Source organism: Monodelphis domestica, chromosome 6 (assembly GCF_027887165.1).
Source record: "Monodelphis domestica isolate mMonDom1 chromosome 6, mMonDom1.pri, whole genome shotgun sequence".
Lineage (NCBI taxonomy): Eukaryota > Metazoa > Chordata > Mammalia > Didelphimorphia > Didelphidae > Monodelphis > Monodelphis domestica.
In genome coordinates, this window is record NC_077232.1 from 11,317,724 (window position 1) to 11,339,605 (window position 21,882).

At 43.3% G+C, this 21,882-nt stretch overlaps 1 long non-coding RNA gene across 2 annotated transcripts; it reads left to right on the forward strand.

Moving 5' to 3' along the window:
• The first annotated feature begins 1,069 nt into the window (after nt 1–1,069).
• Nucleotides 1,070–21,100, forward strand: LOC103098468 (uncharacterized). Of its 2 annotated transcripts, none has more exons than XR_008912710.1 (2): nt 1,070–2,207; nt 15,060–21,100. It is a non-coding gene; the product is annotated as an uncharacterized LOC103098468 (long non-coding RNA). The 2 variants fall into 2 exon arrangements; XR_008912709.1 differs by having other exon boundaries at nt 18,449–21,100.
• Nucleotides 21,101–21,882: the final 782 nt, after the last annotated feature.

A 21,882-nucleotide genomic window follows, 5' to 3' on the forward strand; every position in this document is an offset into this window, starting at 1 on the left:
CAACAACAAAAGAAAGAGTTAAGGGCATAAGGGGCTGCCTGAGCTGTCAGGCAAGCCAGGAAGGGTGCCTGAGAAGTGAATTGGCCATCACAACCCTGTGGACCCAATGATGAGTGATAGCTAGCTCAGCCAATGGCAGAGGACCAAGGACTAGCAGACAAGGAAGTGGCTCCAGGTGGCACTCTGAGGATGAAAAGTCATGGTGGCTGCTTCCCCATAAGGAGCAGCAGCAACAATATGGAACTCTCCGATGGCAGCAAACCATCTCAGTCGCTACCAGCAGTAACTGGAAGTGCTCTCGTGGGGCTCCAGGAATCCTTCGTGGCTCACGTCCGCCATGTTTTAACTCTCCCACTTTACCCAGAGAACAGGCTCGCCTTCCTAGGAGGACTCTGCTAGATACTATCTGCACCTATTTTAGAAGAAGAGCCCCCTAGGAACTCCCAGCCCTGAGCAGGGAGGACTTTAGGGCATCCTCCCGGAGAAAATGAGATCATGTATGTAAGCCTGAAAGCATTACATATATCCTGGTTCTTCTTATTATGTTATTATATATATTATTATATATTATAGTCTAACCCCCTCAGTTAAAAAAACCAACCAATCAACCCTTAGAATCAATATTAAGTATTGGTTCCAAGGCAGAATAACCATAAGGGCTAGGTGACTGGGGTTAAATGACTTACCCAGAGTCACAGAACTAGAAAGTATTTGAGGCTAGATTTGAACCCAGGACCTTAAGGAGGCCTGATCCTCTATCCACTAAGCCACCTAGCTGCCCCTAAACCTTTCATTTTGTAGAGAAAGAAACTGAGGCCCAGATGAACCAGCTTGCCCAGGATTCCTTACTTGTTGAATAGAGGAGCCAGGATTTGAACACAGGCCTTCTGATTCTAATATCTCAGTAAAACTGCGTTTCATTGGGGAGCATAGGGTGAAATCCCATCCTACCAAGTTATGATTGTTTACTCTGTACCAAGAGTCAGGGCCAGCCTGAGGGCGGATCCAAACTGTCCGTGCCTTTCCCTCCCTTTATCCTTACCGAGGGGTCAGTACTGAGCACTGGTCAGCCTGTGAATGCCAGTAAGTGTTCTTCAGTGGCTTCCTCTGTGCCAGGCACTATGCTAAGCAGTGGAGATACAAAGGCAAAAATAGCTCAGGCCCTGGAGGAACTGACATTCTAATGGGAGAAGCCATCCCAATGGAGATGTTCTGAAGGCAGAAGAGACAAGATCTGGCAACAGATGGACTAGGTGGCCGGGTTCAAGTGAAGGGAGAAACAGGGAGAAACTGGATGACTAGAGAGATGGCAGTGCCCTCAACAGGGCAGCAAGATGATGAGTTTAGTCTAGGATCCATTGACTGTGAGATGCCTGGGGAATGGGGCATAAATCCTAGATGGGCTCAGAACCTCAGAATCATCTTCACAAAGATGGTTGGTCAACCCATGGGAGCTGGTGAGGCAGGAGAGAGGGAGAAGAGACGAGGGCCTGGCCCAGAGCCTTGGGGGATACCCCACAGTTAGCAGACACGTCTTGAATGAAGAATGAAGGAAGGAGATGAAGAAGGAGCTGTCGGAGGGTAAGACTGTCCCAAAGAGCTGCCCATAGGGAATCCTTAATAAAAGTGGACTTTAAAGCACTATAAACCACCAGCTCCCATTTACTCTGCCTACCAGGGACCCCAGGGTCAGAAAGTCAGAGCCTTTAACCTTTCATCTTTGGCTCTCTGGGTTTTCCAACTCTCCCTCAAATATTCATTTACCCTTTATTTTACCAGGAAAGGGCAGGCCAGCGGATGCCCAATGGTGAGTCAGGGAATCCTCACAGTCCATTGCAAAGAAAGATGGGGGGCTGCCTTCTAGCAAGGCAGAGACGAGACACAAAGAACGGACCAATTTCCCCCCTGGAAAATGGCTTCTTTGCTTTGACGCTGAGAGGCTTGGAATCAAGGAGTTGGGGACCCGAGAGAGAGACAGAGCTGTGTTCCTGGGCTTCAAGAATTGTGTGTTCCCTGCCTCATCTGACTCACTCGGGGATTTGGGGCCCCTTCTTGGGCCTCTCAGTTCTACATCTGGAAAACAAGCCCTCCCAGGGAGGTGCTGCCTGGAGAGAGATCATGTGTACAGCTGGATAAAGAAACCCACTCCATCAAGGAAGGGATTATTCTGATGTAGACCTTGGATGGCTGCCTCCTATGGAAAACTGGTAAGGAGACTGTTTCCAGCACAGCCTGCGGGCCCCTCGGCAAATATTGCTTGATGCTGATGTGGGGCGTTCCTGGGAGGGATCCAGCAGCCAGTTGGGGAACAGTTTAGGAACACATTGGAGCCTGAGAATGGAGTCGCTGGGCCCTGGCTCCCAGAAAACGGTCCCCTGGTTGGGAGGTGGGGGCTCTCAGGGTTTTGGCCATGGGCCAGTCCAGAGTTCGAGGGTTGATGCTTTGGTCTCAGGAAGTATCCCAGCTGGAAGAGGGAGAGAAAGGAGAAAAGGGTTTGGTGAGCCATTACCAATGGAGACTCAACAACGGTAGCTTGACATCTAGTGGAGCAGGCTTCCATCTTCCTCCTTGCCTCCCACACACAGGGAAGAGGATTTGGACCCAGAAGCTTGGAGTGGAGTGAGTCAAAGGGAACTAGGGAGGGGGAAGGCCAGGCCTTTGCCCCCATGCAGATCCAGGATTAGAAAGTTGGGGTAATTAGGCTGTCTTAGAGCACTGATTTTGGGGAGCAGCTTGGTGGTAGCCTTCCTGGAGCCTGACAGCAGGGCTGGGTACATACACAGGACTACAGTTTCCAGATTGGAAAAGTCATAGATCTAGAGTTGGAGAGGTTGTCAGAGGCCATCTAGTCTGAATTTCAGCATTTTACAGAAACTGAGGGCCAGAGAGATGAAGTGTGACTTGCCCAAGGTCACCCTGTGACAGAGGTAGGATTTGAATGCAGAACTCCCATCCCTAGAGTCAGTGTTCTTTCTATCACATCATACTTCATCCTGATGCTGGGTAAGCCAGATGAAGATGTGAAGGAAAGTCCTCATGGGGCAGGAGCTTCTTGGATACGAGAGAGGCAAAACTCCAGCTTTTATTGAATACAGGGGACCGTTTATATGTGCAAAGCTCAATGGAGTGAGTAGGAAGGCTGGAGGACTTGGGCCATGGTCACTAGGTGGGCCCACCCAGGCCTAGGCTAGAGCCCTTCCTCCCAACTTAAGAAGGGTGACTTTGGTTCCTCCTCTTCCTCCCTGGGCTCCATCTGCCAGATGAAGGGGTTGGGTTGGGTTGGATCTCAAGCCTGGGCTGGTCTTCATTTTCCTCCGCTCCTCATTCAGAGAAATATGCAATCTGATTAGAACGTGCTTAGGAAGAGAGACAAAGATCACAGACTTGGGTTTGGAAGGCTGCTCCAACTCCTGCCTGAGCACAGTCTGCCCTAAAACATACCCAACAAGTGGTCCTCCAGGCTTAGCCTGAAGACTTCCAGAAGGTCCTGGATTATCCTGAGGGCCTTCCTTGGGCTGCCCTTGATCCCAAGAGGAAACCCTCAAGCCTGGTTTGGACTCACACCTCTCACGTAGGAGCCAGGGAGGGGTGTGCCAGGAGGGTAACTCCAGGAGTTAAGGAACCACAGATCTGGAACCAGAGTTTGTTAGATCGGCCTGGAACAATCAAATATCTAAACATGGGCTTGGGGGTCCTTTCCCCTTTCTGGGCTAGTTGCATAGAAAATGGTGGGAGAAGCAGGGCCTCTGGGAAGAGTGTGGATCTAGAGTCAGAGGACCTTGCCTTGAATCCTAACACTGCCTCTTATTGCTTGGGTGACTGTGCATTCTCTACCTCTCTGGGCCTCAGGCCCTTCTTCTTCTTTTTTATTTTTTTTGTTGTTATTTTTTATTTGGTCAATTTCAAAAAATTATTCCTTGGCTACAAAAATCATATTCTATTCCTCCCTCCCTTCCCCCCTCCCATAGCTGACATGCAATTCCACTGGGTATTACATGTGTCCTTGATCAGAAACCATTTCCATATTGTTGGTATTTGCATTAGGATGTTCATTCAGAGTCTATATCCCTAACCATATCCCCTTGGCCCATGCCTTTGAGCAGTTGTTTTTCTTCTGTGTTTCTACTCCCATAGTTTTTCCTCTGAATGTAGATAGTGTTCTTTCTCATAGATTCCTCCAGATTGTTCAGGATCACTGCATTGCCACTAATGGAGAAGTCCATTACATTCGATTGTACCACAATGTATCAGTCTCTGTGTACAATGTTCTCCTGGTTCTTCTCCTTTCACTCTGCATCAATTCCTGGAGGTCCTTCCAGTTCACGTGGAATTCCCCCACTTTATTATTACTTTAATCACAATAGTATTCCATCACCAACATATACCACAATTGGTTCAGCCATTCCCTGATGGAAGGGCATCCCCTCATTTTCCAATTTTTGGCCACCACAAAGAGTGCAGCTATGAATATTCTTGTACAAGTCTTTTTCCTTATTATCTCTTTGGGGTACAAACTCAGCAATGCTATGGCAGGATCAAAGGGCAGACAATCTTTTAGTGCCCTTTGGGCATAGTTCCAAATTGCCCTCCAGAATGGTTGGATCAATCCACAACTCCACCAGCAATGAATGTGTCCCTACTTTGCCACATCCCCTCCAGCATTCATTACTTTCCTTTGCTGTCATGTTATCCAATCTTCTAGGTGTGAGGTGATACCTCAGAGTTGTTTTGATTTTCATCTCTCTGATTATAAGAGATTTTTCGTGTGCTTATTAATGGTTTTGATTTCTTTGACTGAAAGTTGCCTGTTCACGTCCCTTGCCCATTTATCGATTGGAGAATGGCTTGATTTTTTGTACAATTGATTTAGCTCTTTGTAAATTTGAGTAATTAAACCTTTGTCAGAGGTTTTAATGAAGATTGTTTCCCAATTTGTTGCTACCCTTCTGATTTTAGTTACATTGGTTTTGTTTGTACAAAACCTTTTTAATTTGATGTAGTCAAAATTATTTATTTTACATTTTGTAACTCTTTCTAAGTCTTGCTTGGTTTTAAAATCTTTCCCTTCCCAAAGGTCTGACATGTATACTATTCTGTGTTCGCCTAATTTACTTATAGTTTCCTTCTTTATGTTCAATTCATTCACCCATTCTGAGTTAATCTTGGTGTAGGGTGTGAGGTGTTGATCCAAACCTAATCTCTCCCACACTGTCTTCCAATTTTCCCAGCAGTTTTTATCAAACAGTGGATTTTTGTCCCCAAAACTGCGATCTTTGAGCTTATCATAGACTGTCTTGCTGAGGTCACTTACCCCAAGTCTGTTCCACTGATCCTCCTTTCTGTCTCTTAGCCAGTACCAAATTGTTTTGATAACCACTGCTTTATAGTATAGTTTGAGATCTGGTACTGCAAGGCCACCTTCCTTTGCATTTTTTCCCCATTATTTCCCTGGATATCCTTGATCTTTTGTTCTTCCAAATGAACTTTGTTATGGTTTTTTTCTAATTCAGTAAAAAAGTTTTTTGGAAGTTCTATGGGTATGGCAGTAATTAAGTAAATAAGTTTGGGTAGGATTGTCATTTTTATTGTGTTAGCTTGTCCCACCCATGAGCAGTTAATGTTTTTCCAATTGCTCAGATCTAGTTTTAGTTGTATGGAGACTGTTTTATAGTTGTGTTCACATAGTTCCTGTGTTTGTCTTGGCAGATAGATTCCTAAGAATTTTATATTGTCTAGGGTGATTTTAAATGGAATTTCTCTGTCTAATTCTTGCTGCTGAGATGTGGAGACATATAGAAATGCTGATGACCTATGTGGGTTTATTTTGTATCCTTCAACTTTGCTAAAGTTGTTGATTATTTCCACTAGCTTTTTGGTTGATTCTCTAGGACTCTAAGTAGACCATCATATCATTCACAAAGAGTGATAGCTTGGTCTCCTTGTTGCCTATTTTAATACCTTCAATTTCTTTTTCTTCTCTAATTGCTATTGCTAGTGTTTCTAGTACAATGTTAAATATAGAGGTAATAATGGGAATCCTTGTTTCACTCCTGATATTATTGGGAATGTATCTAGTTTTATTAGCATTGCAGATGATGTTTGCTGATTGTTTTAGATAAATACTGTTTATTATTTTTAGGAAAGACCCTTCTATTCCTATGCTTTGTTTTCAATAGGAATGAGTGTTGTATTTTGTCAAAGGCTTTTTCTGCGTCTATTGAAATAATCATGTGATTTTTGTTGGTTTGCTTCTTGATATGGTCAATTATGTGGACGGTTTTCCTGATATTGAACCATCCTTGCATTCCTGGTATAAATCCCACCTGATCATAGTGAATAACCCTTGTGATCACTTGCTGGAGTCTTTTTGCTAGTATCCTATTTAAGATTTTTGCATCTATGTTCATTAAGGAGATTGGTCTGGAGTTTTCTTTCTCCTTTTTTGACTTGCCTGGCTTTGGAATCAGTACCATATTTGTGTCAAAAAAGGAATTTGGTAGAACTCCTTCTTTGCTTATTCTGTCAAAAAATTTGTATAGTATTGGGATTAGCTATTCTTTGAATGTTTGATAGAATTCAATTGTGAATCCATCAGGCCCTGGGGATTTTTTCTTAGGGAGTTCTTTGATGGCTTGTTCAATTTCTTTTCTTTTCGTTTTTCTTTCTTTTTTTTTATATGGGATTATTTAAGAATTTTATTTCTTCTGTTAATCTAGGCAATTTTTATTTTTATAAATATTCATCCACATCACCTAGATTGGCATATTTATTGCCATATAATTGGGCAAAATAGTTTTAATAATTGCCTTAATTTCCTCTTCATTGGAGGTGAGCTCTCCCATTTCATCTATGATACTGTTAATTTGGTTTTCTTCTTTTCTTTTTTTATTAGATTGACCAGTACTTTGTTTATTTTGTTTGTTTGTTTTTTTTTCAAAATACCAGCTTCTAGTCTTATTTATTAATTCAATAGTTTTGTCACTTTTGATTTTATTAATTTCTCCCTCAAATTTTTGGGATCTCTAATTTAGTTTTCTTCTGGGGATTTATAATTTGTTCGCTTTCAAGTTTTTTGATTTGCATGTCCAATTCATTGACCTCTGCCCTCCCTAATTTGTTAATATATGAACTTAAGGACATAAATTTTCTCCTGAGTACTGCTTTGGCTGCATCCCATAGATTTTGAAAGGATGTCTCATCATTGTCATTTTCTTCAATGAAATTATTAATTGTTTCTATGACTTGTTCTCTAACCAATTTTGGAGAATGATATTATTTAATTTCCAAATAATTTTTGATTTGGCTCTCCATGTACCCTTACTGATAATTATTTTTATTGTGATATGATCTGAAAAGGTTGCATTTATTATTTCTGCTTTTCTGCATTTGTTTGCCATGTTTTTATGACCTAGTACATCGTCAATCTTTGTGAATGTACCATGTGCTGCTGAAAAGAAGGTGTATTCCTTTTTGTCCCTATTTATTTTTCTCCATATATCTACTAAATCTAATTTTTCTAAGATTTCAGATTTCATTCACCTCTTTTACCTCTTTCTTATTTATGTTCTGATTTGATTTATCTAAATTTGATAGTGGTAGGTTCAGGTCTCCCACTAGTATAGTTTTACTATCTATTTCCTCCTTCAATTCCACTAGTTTCTCCTTTAGAAATTTGGATGCTATACCATTTGTTGCATACATGTTGATTACTCATATGTCTTCATTGTCTATACTCCCTTTTATTAGGATGTATTTACCTTCCCTATCCCTTTTAATCAGATCTATTTTTACTTTGGCTTTGTCAGATATCATGATTGCAACTCCTGCCTTCTTTCTATCAGTTGAGGCCCAATAGATTTTGCTTCAACCTTTAATTCTAACCTTGTGAGTATCTACCCACCTCAGGTGTGTTTCTTGTAGACAACATTTGGTAGGATTTTGGATTCTAATTCACTCTCCTATTTGTTTTTGTTTTATGAGTGAGTTCATCCCATTCACGTTCAAAGTTATGATTATCACTTGTATATTCCCCAGCATTTTGATATCCTCTCCTAGTTCTGTCCTTTCTTCTTTTGCTATATCCTTTTAAACCAGTGGTTTACTTTACTTTTAATCAATCCCCCTAATCCCCTCCCTTAATATGCTTCCCTTTCTTGCCCCTCCCTTTTTGTTCCCTTCTTGTTTTGGGGGGTCTGTTAAGTTCCCTACCCCCTTTCTTTACCTTCCTTTTTGTACTCCCTCCCCCATACCCCCCTTAGTTTTCCCTGTAGGATAAGATAGAATTCAAGATCCCAATGGACCTGGATGCTCTTCCCTCTCAGAATTGATTTCACTGAGAGTAAGGTTTAAGTATTACCTATTAGCACTCTCTTCCTCTCCTTCTTATAAGAATATTCTTCCCCTCCCCTTCCCATGTGTATCTTTGTGTGATAAAGATTATCCTATTTATTTTATTTCTTCAAGTATCTCTTGGTGCCATCCTCGATCCCCCCTCCATTTTTCTTTTTTTGCATATCATCTTATAGCCCTTAATGCCCCAATCTCTTCCTGTGAATGATTCTTCTAATTACTCTAATAATGAATGCAATTTTTGAGAGTTACAAATAACATTTCCCCCATATATTAATATATATAATTTGATCTAATTGTAGCCCTTAAAGAAGAGAGTTTGAATTAAAAAAAAGCATTTCCCCCCTTTTCCCTATCTTTTTTATTTACCTTTTCATGTTTCTCTTGATCTTTGGGTTTGGATATCAAACTTTCCATTTAGTTCTGGTCTTTTCTTTACAAACAGTTGGGAATCTTCTATTTTGTTGAATACCCATACTTTCCCCTGGAAGTATATAATCAGTTTTGATGGATAGGTGATTCTTGGTTGAAGACCCAGTTCTCTTGCCTTTCTGAATATCATATTTCAGGTCTTGAAGTCCTGTAGAATTGGTGCTCCTTGGTATCTGAATGATCTCTTTTTGGTTTCTTGTAGAATTTTCTCCTTAGCTTGAAAGCTCTGGAATTTGGCAATTACATTTCTGGGAGTTGTCTTTTGAAGATTTAGTGTAGAGGGTGTTCTATGAACTCTTAATGTCTATTTGGCTCCCTTGTTCAAGAACATCAGGGCAGTTTTCTTGGATGATTTCTTGTAGTATGATGTCAAGATTTATGTTTATTTCTGGCTTTTCATGTAGACCAATGATTCTCAAATTGTCTCATCGTGATCTGTTTTTCTGATCTGTCATCTTGTCAGTGAGATATCTTATGTTTTCTTCTATTTTGTCAGTCTTTTGACTTTGCTTTATTAATTTTTGCTGTTTTGCAAGATCATTGGTTTCCAGTTGCCCAGTTCTGGTCCTTAAGGCCTGGTTTTCTGTTATAATCTTTTGGTTTTCTGCTTTAATCTTTTGATTTTCTGCTATAATCTTTTGAATTTCCTTTTTGGTTTGGTCTATCCTGCTTTTTGTGGCTTCCAGCTGTTTCTCCAATTGGGAGTTCTTGTCCTTTAAACTATTATTTTCTCTTTGAACTATTTCTTACTTTTCTTGCCAGAAGGCTTCCAGCTTTTTGATAAGCTCCAATTTAAATTCTTCAAAAGCTTGTGGACAATTTCCATTTTTTGGAAGGTTTTGGCTTTGTTTGAATTTCTTCCTCTATTTCCTCTGTAGCCTGGGTTTTTCCTCTGTAAAAATTTTCGAGGGTCAATGCCTTCTTTTTGTTTTTCTTGGAGGGTGTTTGGCACCCTCCTGGGCACAATTTGCTATCACTGTGGAGGTTTTTTCCTTCCCTTTTTAGTCAGAAATCTGAGTGAGATGGGCAGGCTCTCTGTGTATGGAGTTAAGGAGCAAGAATTTTGCCTGAGGCAAACTCTCATATCTCCACAACTTCAGCTGTTTGATGCCCTTCTCTGTGCCATCTTCCCGAGAGCACCCAAGGTCTGTGCTCCCCAGCCTACTGGGGTTTCAGATGTAGCTGCTCTCAGGGGTAGGTCTTTGATGGTCTTAGTCAGCTCCCAAGGACCCAGAGGTGCCCCTTGCTCACTCGCTGATTCTGGCATGTGCTGGCTCTGACTCTGACTCCGAAGGTGGGGTGGGTGAGGGTAGATCAGCTCACATTTGTGTGGGAGCTTTTTCACCCCCTTATCATGTGGAAATGCCCAAATCCCACATACCTTCAATGCTGCACCCTACTGTAGAGTCCCTTCGTTCTTATGAATTTTTTTTTTTGGTCTTTTGAGGTAGTCTGTGTCAGTGGGTGCTGAGGAGAGGAAGAGTCCCATGTCTAGACTGCCGCCATGCTTACCCGGAAGTCCCTCAGGCCCTTCTTCTGTAAAATAGTCTTAATGATTTCCTTAGATGATCAAGAAGGTTCCCTCCTTCCATCTTTGAATCTCATCCATTATGACCTCTGTCACCCTATCACCTATCTGTGCATTAATATGAGCCCTACACTCTGCTCTTGTCTCCTATTAGACAGTGCCTCATAAATCAAGAGAAGGAGAAAAAAAGGGAAGGACTTTGGGCTTACTTGGTCTCTCTTGAACTGTAGGGAAAATCAGTGATTAAAAAAAAAAAAACCCTCTCTCATCTTTACAGCACTCTGCTAAGGCCATCTACCTTGAAATTTCTTTAGTTGGTTGGGGGGAGGATTTGATCATTCCCTTGACTTCTACTCAACCAAGGAATTCCCTCCTTCCCTAGACCAGGAGTTAATTTCCCCCTTCCACACTTCAAAGTGACAACAAAGTTCTGGTTGAACTCTTTCCCCAATTCAAAGACTACTTCCCTGGGAGAAAGACTTCTTACTCTGGTCAAAGACTCTCTCCAGGTCAAAGACCCTGGAGCCAAAAATTGGAAGATAAGGGAGTGTCCATCGGTTGGGAAATGGCTCAATACCTTGTAATATGTGTTGGTGAATATTATTGTGCTGAAAGGAATAAAGAACTGGAGGAATCTCGTATGAACTGGAAAGACCTCCAGGAACTGATGCAGAGTGAAAGGAGCAGAACCAGGAGAACATTGTACAGAGATGGATACACTGTAGCACAATCAATGTAACAGACTTTTCTACTAGCAGCCATGCAATGACCCAGGACAATCCAGAGGAATTTAGGAGAAAGAATGTATCCACATCCAGAGAAAGAACTGTGGAAATGGAAATGCATTAGAAAAAATATGTGATCTATCACTTAGTGTGATAGGGATAGGATTGGAGTTTTGATGTTAAAAGATCATTCAACTGCAGATATGAATAACATGGAAAAGGCTTTGAACAATGATACATGTATAACCCAGTAGAACTCTTGTTGGATCGGGAGGGGGGAGGAAAGGGATTATGAATCATGGAAAAATATTTTAAAAAAAAGACAAAAAAGACTCCTTCCCCAGGTCAAAGACTCCTCCTGGTCAAAGACTCCTTCCCTTGGTCAGACTCCTTCCCCTGACCCTGGGCTTCTTGAATCCAACCACGATTAGCACTGGAGTTTCCGCAGCTTTGTTTGTCACCATTCCTATGGTTCAGAAACACATGGACTCATAGGGAGCACCGCTGGAGCTGATTGAGTTTTTCTGGGCAGTCTGGTTCCACCTGACAAGGAGAATTCCTTTCTTCTGAGAATTATCAGGGCTTGGCTCCTTTGACTTCCAGCATGATGGATACCCCATCCCACACTGTGGCCTCTGAACCTTGAACAGGGTGCCAGACCTTTCTTTATGACCAAGGGTCTCTGTGATTAAATGGGGAGGGTCTGGAAAGGCAGGCAATCCAAGGGGTTCTCAGGAATCCAGGGGGTCTGAGTGAAAAAAACAACTGAGTCTCTATCATCTTTGAGTGAGTGGATAATGAATAGATCCCAGGCTGGGTCTGGCCACATTGGTCCATTCTGAGAAAGGAGCCTGGCACTCCCAGCTTCCTTGGCCAGTCATTCCAGGAACCTTTGCTGAGCTCTGATTTTCTGCCCAGCCCCATGCCAGGCACCTATAGGGGACAGATGATGCACAGCTTGCAATTTAATGGAAAATAAGATGCGGGTGGGGAGTACTCAGAGGCCAGCACATTAAAGGACAGCATTAAAAGGATAAACGTGGCTTTACTAGGAAAGTGCAAGGTGGATTGCTTGATGTGGGCAGGAGAACAACCCTCAGGGACCGGGGCTTGATCTAGACTCTGGAAGCTAGGAAAAGATTCCCAGAGAGCAGCAGGACCACAGAGCAAGGGGATGAAAGCCAGGCAGGAGAGAGCAGGCAACACTTGTAGGCTGGACAGTCAGGAGCAGTAGCCCAGGCCAGGCCTTTCCTGATCTTACGCCCCATCCTGTAGCCTTTCCCCTTAGCCTCTTATTTTGTATTGACTTCTCTGTGAACGTGAGCCTCCCCTCAGACCCATGGCTCATAGACAGGCCTTGAAGGCAGGGAAGGTTTCGCTCTTAGCACCCTAGGATCTAGTTCTATTTTTGGAGAGGGTGGGGGGTGAAGAAAAGAGGAAATAGACCTGTGGTGGGGAGCCCTCAGGGAGAAAACTCTTAACCAAAGCGTAAGCAGCATCTTCCGATTTACAGTATTAGAGGGTAGGATGTTGAAAAACAAAGTGACCTGCCTAGAGTCACACAGCCAGTATGTGCCAGAGGCAGGACTTGAATTCAGGACTTTCTGAGTCTAAGATCAACTCTCTATTAAGTAGGACACACTGTCTTTCTGCACATGAAAGGCCCTTGATAAAAACACATATTAAACTATGTGGAGAAGGGCATTTCAGGCAGATTGAATCAGAACATCTCAAATGCAGCAGTCCAGCTGTCAGACAAGTGCCAGACGCTGGCAATTTTTAAGTCTTGGGTAGTCAGTTCATCTCCAACCTTCCTTTCTCGTCATTCAGACTTCCAAAGATTCTGACTCAAACCAAGCTTTGAAAAAAATCAATCAATCAATTAACATTCATTAAACACCACCCATGTGCCAGACAGGCACTAAGCATGGGAGGTACAAAAAGAGACAAAAGGCAATTCCCACCCTCTGCCAAGTGACTCCCAGCCTCCTCTCCAGAGAGGGAGAAGATGCTTTTGAAACTCTCTGCCCTTTCCCTCCCATCTTCTGCTGCTCCAAAATCTCTTCCCTGGTTTTCTGTTGTCTAATGGAGACTAGGATGGGATGAATTCAATTCCAGAAGCACTAATTAAGCACCTACTAGATGCCAGACAATACAGAAGTCACAAAGACAAATAAAAAAAATACAAACTACCCTCTAGCATTTTACATTCCACTGAAGAGATGCTATTTATTCACAGATAAGTCAATAAAAAATATACAGTGTATATATAGATGTGTGTGGATGTGTGTGTGTGTGTGTGTGTGTGTGTGTGTGTGTACACACACAAACATAGCCATGGGGAGGGAGTACCAACAATTTAGAGTCTTAGGAAAGAAAGAACTCATGTGGGAAGTGGAGGCATTTGAGCATTCGAATGGAGTTGGGGATTCCAAGAAGTGAATCATAAAGTAAGCAGCCTTCTCATGTAAACTATAGGAATGACAGGTTCTTGGTCAGGGATGGAGTACTCTGAGCAAAGGGTGGGAGAAAGGTAGCATTGCATATTAAGAAGACATATTCAGACTCATGTGAGGAAATCCAGGAGCCAGAGAGAGGAAGAAGGGTGGAGAGCTTTGAGGTGATAATCGACAGAAGGAGAAAGACAAGTCTGAAGTGGGGCACTTCACAAATGAGTCCAAACACCTAGAATATTGATTATTGGAACCATAATTTATTAATAAAAGAGAGAAATAAAGAACCTACCAGCTGGGGCAGAATTCCCTAATGGAAACTACATTGGTTTGATATTAAAGACCAAATTATATACATTACAGAGTTCTTATCTAACAAACAAACCTTAACACATGAATATGGGGTCCAAGATGGGAGGACAATTCTTAGATTTAAGATGGGGCTGTTATCCAAGGAGTGTTTATCTTCACTTAGCCAAATGTTAGTTCACTGGCCCTTTGATATTCCTAAAATTCCTCTTTTGTCTCTTTGCCACCCAAACTAAGCAGAAAGCATTTTCTTATCTGCCCAAAACATCTTGTCCTCCTGGAGGGAAGGAAAAACCAGATCTATCCCCTAAAAATGCGGACAGGGGTAATTTTTCCATCTTTGGTCTTTCTGGGACTACTTCAAGTGTTTTGTCATCAGAGTCCATGACAGATACCTGAACACTGTAAAAATGGAAATTAATATCAACAATAAAAATATTATATTTTAAGAGATTTATTAATGATCATTAGAAATAAAAGAATAAAAAGGAATATGAAAATAAAACCATGTGCTCATGGCTAATCAGCCTGTTAAAAACCCTTGTGCTTACCATCCTTGCCAGGAAGCCAAAAAAGAGCCTGGGACCCTCCACATCACTGCCTAATATCCCCTGTCTACAGGAAGTAGGTAATGACAGGAAGTCAGTGGGCTCCCGGGAAATGTAGTTTTTTAGGAATTAATTTAATCTTCACAATCAAGGGAGAGTTAATTTTATTTTCACAATCAGGTGAGAGTTAATTTAATCTTCACAACACAAAGAAAGTGGCATCTGGGGAAGGGAACATAAGCCAGGCACAGAAGCATAATGGAACCTCAGTTATCCAGACATCTGCTAGAACAGATGATGATGAGTTTTGAGTCCAGTTATACAAGAACTGGCTTGAAGTACTGAGGGTCTTTAGGCCAAGAAAAGAAGAAAAAGGAACAGTCTAGCTATTTCAAATATTTGAAGAGTTGTCTTGGGCTAGAGAGTTTAGCTTTGTTGTGTTGCCCCAGAAGAGAGAATCTACATATAATATGTGGAAATTGCAGGTGGAGATGCGCACAACTCTGATAGTTTGCTTTAGCAAGGAGAAGGTCCACCTCCTCCTTTGAGACGGCTTCAAAGGAGAAAAGAGTGGAAGCCAATGCTGAGATGATCGGCACTGTAGAAGGTTGTGGAGAGGAGGTAGAAAGGCTTTGGGGGGGGGCGAATCTCTGGGAGAGTTGGGAAGAGAGGAAGCTGCGGCAAGATAGAGAAATTTCGGAATTTGGGATTCCAGAGATGGGACACTCGAGAATGATGATAGACATCACGGCAGTTGAGAAGATTCTCCAATCGGGGAGCCGAGGTATCTGAAGGCATGGCAGCATGTAAGCTGGAGTCCCCAAGGTGGTGTGGAGAAGAGTACTCAAACCCTTGAGAAAGGCATGAGAATGACCTGGAGACCACCAATGAAATCAAGGAACCAGAACCAGGATGGAGCCTCAAAGGAAGAGAGGCGATTAGATGCTCCTGGTATAGAAGAATCTGGAGAAAGCAGTGAGAACCAAGAAGGATGCCTAAACCCACAGGTCAGTAAGGAAATACATATACATCCCACTCTAGAGATCGGAGGGCCATCTAAGTGGATAGAGTACTGAGCCTGGAGTTAGGAAGACTGATCTTCCTGGGTTCCAACCTGGCCTCAGACACACTAGCTGTGGAACCGTGGGCAAGTCACTTAACTCTGTTTGCCTCAGTTACTTCATCTGTAAAATGAGTGGCAAACCATTCTCTTTGCTGAGCAAATCCAGATGAGGTCATGAAGAGTTGGGCATGACTGAAAAGAGACTGAGCTAGAACTGGAGAGGGGAAGTGAGGGATGGAGGGACTTCTGGCAAAGGCAGGTTTCTGTGACTATAAGGGGATGGAAGGAGCTCAGGAGGAAGAGGTCTAATGGGAAGGGTGGTTGGGTAACAATAGATTTGGGTCTCCACAAGGCAGTGGAAGAAACAGTAAAGGCTCCCGGGGAGCGGTGGCCCAGGGGATAGACCCTCAGAGGTATAAAAACCACAAGCCTCTGGCTTGTGCTCCAGGGAGCTGACATGAAAAACACTCTCCTAGGCAAGGGAGAAGCATCTTCGCAGCCCAGCCAGGGGAAGTATAAATTAATCTGCCCAACACAGCCAAGGGGTGTGATTGGGTGAGTCCTGCCCATGTCCAAGGCCAAGACTGCCATGACCACATTCCTAGGTGCTGGGGACACAAAGACAAAAATGAATCTGCCTCTGCTGACTCAGGGGCTTCCATTCTAATGTAAGGGGGAAGACCAAATGCACATGCATGAGTATAAAGTCAGATCTGAGAGAAGACTTAGACACAGACCCGGACCTCAGAAGGACTTTAGGACGACTGTGTTTTGGGTTAGAAAGGATTTGGAAAAGATCTCCTCCAACCTACTTATTTGATACATGAACAAACCGAAGGGCCGAGGGATGTGGCCAAGATTGCTCGGTATGGACAGATCGAGATCAGAATCAGGGCTCCTGCCCCTCCGTCCTGTGCTATTCCCATGGAGCCTTCATAATCACTGATGTTCAGGGGTCCAAGGCAGAATTAGTAAAAGGAGGATCTAGGCCCTAGACGGTGATGGGCCCACTGGCCTAGACCCTGGCTAGATGATATCTAGCATTTCATTTGATTCTGGGCCCTGTTTTACAAGGGACACTGCCACGTTGAATCCGTGTCCCTTCATTGGGACTCCTATGCCCTGACTCATAGTAACTTTCCTTTGTGAATCCTCCTCTCCTGCTAAACTGGACCATGTCCCAAATCCCTCTTGCTCTTTCTCCCCTCTGACCCTGGTAGCAAAGACCACTAAGGCCCCTTCCCTTCTAAAATGATGATCCTTTCATTGAGTCCTTATCCCTTACCCCCACTGCCACCCCTAACAAAAGCTTCCCTTAGGACAGGATCAGTTATCTGGAGCTGAAAGGCCATTGTATCCAACCCCACCATCTTTTAAAAAATTATATTTAATTAGATTCAATGAAAATCTACGTTTTCTAGCTCCCATCATCCTTCTCACCCTCACCCACTTTGAGAAAGAAATGGAAGTGGGGAATGCTGTTACAAAGATAAATTGTCAAGCAAAACAAATTATAGCATTGTAAATACATATCTCTCAGTTTTCCCTCTGAGTCCATCGCCTCTTGATTGGAAGGATGACATGTTTCACCATGAGATTTCTGGGACTGGGACTCGTCATCCCATTGAGTGGAACTCTGAAGTCTTTCAAGGTTAATTTTCTTTATGGTATTGTGGTTATAGTATACATTGTTCTGTCCATTTGACTCACTCCAGCCTGCATCAAGTCATATAAAGCTTCCTAGGCTTCTCTAAAACCATCCCCTTTTGTCATTAGTATTCTATTTCATTCATATAACATATCTTGTTTAGCAATGCCCCCGTTGATGGGCATCTCCAGGGTTTCTAGGCCTTTGCCTGTACAAAAAGAGCAATTATAAATATTTTTGTACATGTGGATCCTTTTGCCCATTGTTTAATCTCTTTAGGGTATAGACCCATGGTGATGATGAACCTATGGCATGAGGGCACTCGGAGCCCTCTCTGTGGGCACCCATGCTGTCACTCTAGCACAGAGTTCACCAGAGTTCTTTACTAGAAAGTCAGAGGGACACTGGGCTGGGCTGTTCCCCTCCCTCTCTCCACAGGCACCTGAGGACATTTCTCACATCACCCATTCCTCTAAAAGATTCGCCATCCAATTTGGCACTAAAGGGCTGCCTGTCCTTTGATCCAGCCATAGCACTTCTGGGCTTGTACCCCAAAGAGATAATAAGGAAAAAGAAATGTACAAGAATATTCATAGCTGTGCTCTTTATAGTGGCAAAAAATTGGAAAATGAGGGGATGCCCTTCAATTGGGGAATGGCTGAACAAACTGTGGTATATGTTGGTGATGGAATACTATTGTGCTCAAAGGAATAATAAAGTGGAGGAATTCCACGTGAATTGGAAGGACCTCCAGGAGTTGATGCAGAGTGAAAGGAGCAGAACCAGAAGAATGTTGTACACAGAGACTGATACATTGTAGCACAATCCAATGTAACTGGCTTTGCTATTAGCAGCCATGCAATGACCCAGGACAAGCCTGAGGGACTTATGAGAAAGAAGCTATCCACATCCAGAGAAAGAACTGTGGGAGTAGAAACACAGAAGAAAAACAACTGCTTGATCACATGGGTCAAAGGGTATATGATTGGGGATGTAGACTCTAAACAATCACCCTGGTACAAACATCAATAATATGGAAATAAGTCTTGATCAATGACACATGTAAAACCCAGTGGAATTGCTGGTTGGCTATGGGAGGGGAAGGGAGGATGGAAGGGAAAGAAGATGAATCATGTAACCATGGAAAAATAGTCTAAATCAATTAATTAAATAAAAATTTCCAGATTAAAACAAATAAATAAATAAACGATTTGCCATCACTGGGACAGACCCACAGTGGTATTACTGAGTCAGAGGATATGCAGTTTAATAGCCTTTTGAGCATTGTTCCAAATGCTCCTCAGAATGGTTGGATCATCAGTTCATGGTTCACAACATTAATGGGTCTCTCCAGCATTTGCCATTTTTCATTTGTTCCCTCTCATCTTTACAGGTAAGGAAACTGAGTCACGGAGAGCTTAAACATCATGTCTGCTGCTTCTGTAGAGGGGATTTGAGTCACAAAGCCATTCTGGTTTCCAGGGATTCATTTTGTTTTGTTTTGTTTTAACTCTTGCCTCTGACAAGAGGATGGGAAAGTTTCATCTCCTCGGGAAGGGCTTCTGGCAGCTGGCAGACGAGAAGGTTTATTTGGGGAACAGGAGGACAGACTCTACTCCTGAAATGCCTTTGCCTTGTAAGGCCAGCTTTGCTTGAGGCCCCTGCCCCACGCACCTGTTGTGGGTACTGGGGGGTGCCCTGGGGATTGGAGATGCAGGCTGGGGCCCCGCAGTACAGAAGTTCCCCTGACCTTTAGTCCACTCAGCTCTGGCCAGCCCCACTGCTCTGGAGTGGCCTGAATAATTTACAGTGTAACTCCAGAGAGAAACCCCAGCCTCCCACCCTTTCCGAAACTTAAAACTGGCACCTCCAGGGCCAGGAAGCCTTGCCCTGAGCACTCGGGCAGAGCCAGGGCAGAGGCTGAGCCGTCTTGTGAGACCTGAGGCAGGAATGCATTTCCCTGAGTATGTGAGAGGCCTCACAGGCCCCGGGTTCCCTAGCTGGTCAAGGGTAAATATTCTAGGAAGAAATCTCAATCCTATTCTAAGCCTCTCCCAGGTGGGGCCCCTTGGCTAGAATCCACCCAGGCTGTCGCCATAGCTGAACAGGGTTTCACTCCATTTTCTCAGTGGACAAAGAGCCAGCTTTGAAGCCAGGGACACCAGCTTTGAGTCCTGTCCTTGACACATGGGCGACCCCAGGCAGATCCCTTACTCCCTTAGTGCTCTACGTAGCCAAGGCTTTGTGGGACAGCCTGTACAGGGAGAGGGAGTTTCCTCACTGGGAGTTCCCCATATCCCATGAGGCATCTCCAGAGCCACACTGTAGGGCCAGCCCTTCTCCCTGCTTTCTCTGTTAGCTGGGTTCTAGTGTGAGGAGCTCAAAGGCTGGAGACACCTTGGAGGTACGTGTGGCCAGCCTGCCCATTCTACAGGCAAGGAAATCCAGGACTAAAGAGTAACTTGCTCCAGGTTACAAAGGGAACAAGGGGCAGAGCTGGAATTGGAATCAGCAAATGGCTTTCGTCTAGGTCCCTTTTGTCCATATCGCCCATAGGAAATGGGTGTATACACCTACGCTCTTCCCTGGACCCCTTGTTTCCAGGTTCCCCTGGGGGGAATCTTGACAAGCTCCCAGAGGTTCTAGTGCTCCTCTCCCCTAGAATCTCCTTCCCCGAATCATTCACTACGCCCAGATTTCTTCACCGAACTCCAGCGGCTTATTGGGCATGTCAAGATCCAAACAGAACTCAGTCTGTTTCTCCCCCCCCCCCCCACACACACACACACTACTCCCTCTCCAGATTTCTCTCTTTCAAAGGAGGGCTGCCCCAACTTCCTGGACTTCTATGTCATTCCTACCCCTGCTCCATCCATCACGTCCACATTCAATCAGGTGCCCTACCTGCTGGGCTATAATTCATCCATACTGCTACTACTACTGCTACTACTACTAGTACTACTAGTACTACTAGTACTAGTACTACTACTACTACTACCACTACTACTACTGCTACTGCTACTACTACAACTACTACTGCTACTACTACTATTACTAGTACTACTGCTACTACTGCTATTGCTATTACTACTACTACTGCTACTACTACTACTGTTACTATTGCTATTGCTGCTACTACTACCACTACTACTACTACTACTACTGCTGCTGCTGCTGGGAGCTATCAGGCCACGACACCTTGACGGAGTCACATGTGGTAGCAGAGGAGACCACAGAGTGGTCCTTGGCGAGATGTGATTGTCCACCCAGTCCCCCCTTTACATGACCTCTTTCATCAATGCCGCTTACCTATGAATTGACATGATAATTATTCCCCCTAGTCTCAGGGGAAGTAATGCAAGAGCAAAACACCTGTACCCTAATTCCCCAAAACATCACCAAAAAGATCAGACCCTCAAACCCAATCCCAAAAAGACTATCATGGGTTAACTTTTATTTAGGTACATAATTCCTAGCAAAAACTTCCCCACTCACGGAAACCTATTCTCATGAAGCCAGCACACAAATCAATCATAGAAGCCCATGCGATAAGTACATCAAGCTTCAGTATGCCTCAGTGACTCGATTACACAAATCAGTAACTCAGAAACTCCCTAGTAAGAACCCTGAGAAATGAGCAGTCTAATATTAAATTTGAATTGTGTTCCCAGTACCCCTCAACCTCAATGATACGATTGTTGAATTGCCTTTTAAGAATTCTGATTAATTATTCCATTTTATTAAAAGCAATAAGTAATTTTTCTTGATTGTAAGCTTAAAACTTCTTACAGGGTAATGATAAAAATTAAGCCATCTGTGACAAAATCATTTATCTTGTATGCTGTCTGTAATTACAATATAAGAATATAGAATTTTAATCAAGTCATTTGTTAAAAAGTTAATGTATCACCTTTCCAATTATCTCTCTTTGATTATGTGTATCTGCATGCCAAGAAAATGGGTATAAAAATAAAAACCAGGCATGGGGTTGGTGGAGCAGCTATCAGATGCAAAGCAGTCCCATGGCTGTAATGATTAAGCTGTCTTCCATTTGTTCTTTATTTTGACTGATCATTACCACCTGTTGGGAACCCCTGGAGTGTCGAGTGAGGCTGGACCCCACCTATGGCATACTGCTACTCCTCCTCCCAATAATAATAATAACAAAAGGAACGATAATAATGACAGCCAGCCAGCATTTTCATAGCTCTTTAAGATTTGGAAAAGACCTCATTTGATTCTCACAATAACCCTGAGAGGCGGGAGCTATTATTATCCCTAAAGATGAGGAAACTGAGCTGGAAAGAAACTTGAGTGATTTTCCCAGGGTCACACAGGTAATAAGTGTCTGAAGCTGTATTTGAATTTAGGTATGCCTCCTTGATCTGGTCCCCTGGCATCTCTCACTTATCTTATTATTATTATTTTTTTAATCTCACCTTCCATCTTAGAATCAAGACTGTATATTGGTCCCAAGGCAGAAGAGCAGTAAGGGCTAGGCAATGGGGGTTCAGTGACTTGTCCAGGGTCACACAGCTGGGAAGTATCTGAGGCCGGATTGGAACCCAGAACCTCCCATCTCTAGACTTGGCTCAATCCCCTGTAGGTTATTTTAATATCCTAGTAATTGGTCTCCTTGCTGCCTGTCAGTCTTCTGGCTGAGACATCCTTCCAGAATCATCGTTCTAATGCAGGTCTGACCAGGTCTTCCCCTGCTCAAAATGATTCCTGATTTCCCAAAGCTGACAGAAGGTGCTCAGCTGCACATTTTAGGGCCGCCCCAGCTCCCCAGTCTGACTCCTTACTAAGTTTCCAACCATAATATTC